Source organism: Arachis hypogaea, chromosome 19, assembly GCF_003086295.3.
Source record: "Arachis hypogaea cultivar Tifrunner chromosome 19, arahy.Tifrunner.gnm2.J5K5, whole genome shotgun sequence".
Lineage (NCBI taxonomy): Eukaryota > Viridiplantae > Streptophyta > Magnoliopsida > Fabales > Fabaceae > Arachis > Arachis hypogaea.
The window spans coordinates 126,568,831-126,570,211 of record NC_092054.1 but is presented as its reverse complement, the minus strand read 5'-3'; the positions used below and the strand labels follow the sequence as shown (position 1 = coordinate 126,570,211).

General features: G+C 40.0%; 1 non-coding gene across 1 annotated transcript; it reads right to left on the bottom strand.

Moving 5' to 3' along the window:
* Positions 1-727: 727 nt before the first annotated feature.
* Positions 728-835, bottom strand: LOC112781385 (small nucleolar RNA R71). Its single transcript, XR_003192165.1, has one exon. It is a non-coding gene; the product is annotated as a small nucleolar RNA R71 (small nucleolar RNA).
* Between the last annotated feature and the right edge of the window lie 546 nt (positions 836-1,381).

Below are 1,381 nucleotides of genomic sequence, written 5' to 3'. Positions count from 1 at the left end.
CCATCTCATTCTATTTATTCATTCATGTCCTAACATCTCATCTCACATTCCAATCCTCACAGTTGTGTTTCTTCCTTTACATCACATCCTTTATCTCCCCCTCTTCTTCTACTTACAAAGGGATCCCTATACTGTGGTATAAAGGATCTCTATTATTATTATTATCATTTTTCTGGCCATTTTTCCTTGTCATATGAGCAGGAGCAAGGATAAGAACATTCTTGTGGAAGCAGATCCAGAACCTGAAAGGACTCTGAAGAGAAAATTAAGAGAAGCTAAAATACAACAATCCAGAGATAACCTTTCAGAAATTTTCGAACAGGCAGAGGAGATGGCAGCCGAAAATAATAATAATGAAAGGAGGATGCTTGGTGACTTTACTGCACCTAATTCCAATTTACATGGAAGAAGCATCTCCATTCCTGCCATTGGAGCAAACAACTTTGAGCTGAAACCTCAATTAGTTTCTCTGATGCAGCAGAACTGCAAGTTTCATGGACTTCCATCTGAAGATCCTTTTCAGTTCTTAACTGAATTCTTGCAGATATGTGATACTGTAAAGACTAATGGAATAGATCCTGAAGTCTACAGGCTCATGCTTTTCCCTTTTGCTGTAAGAGACAGAGCTAGATTATGGTTGGATTCTCAACCCAAAGATAGCCTGAACTCTTGGGATAAGCTGGTCACGGCTTTCTTAGCCAAGTACTTTCCTCCTCAAAAGCTGAGCAAGCTTAGAGCGGATGTTCAAACCTTCAGACAGAAAGAAGGTGAATCCCTCTATGAAGCTTGGGAAAGATACAAACAGTTGACCAAAAAGTGTCCTTCTGACATGCTTTCAGAATGGACCATCCTGGATATATTCTATGATGGTTTATCTGAGCTATCAAAGATGTCACTGGACACTTCTGCAGGTGGATCCATTCACCTAAAGAAAACGCCTGCAGAAGCTCAAGAACTCATTGACATGGTTGCTAATAACCAGTTCATGTACACTTCTGAAAGGAATCCTGTGAATAATGGGACGCCTATGAAGAAGGGAGTTCTTGAAGTTGATACTCTGAATGCCATATTGGCTCAGAATAAAATATTGACTCAGCAAGTCAATATGATTTCTCAGAGTCTGCATGGAATGCAAGCTGCATCCAACAGTACTCAAGAGGCATCTTCTGAAGAAGAAGCTTATGATCCTGAGAACCCTGCAATAGCAGAGGTAAATTACTTAGGTGAACCTTATGGAAACACCTATAACTCAACATGGAGAAATCATCCAAATTTTTCATGGAAGGATCAAAAGCCCCAACAAGGCTTTAATAATGGTGGAAGAAACAGGTTTAGCAATAGCAAGCCTTTTCCATCATCAACTCAGCAACAGACAGAGAAC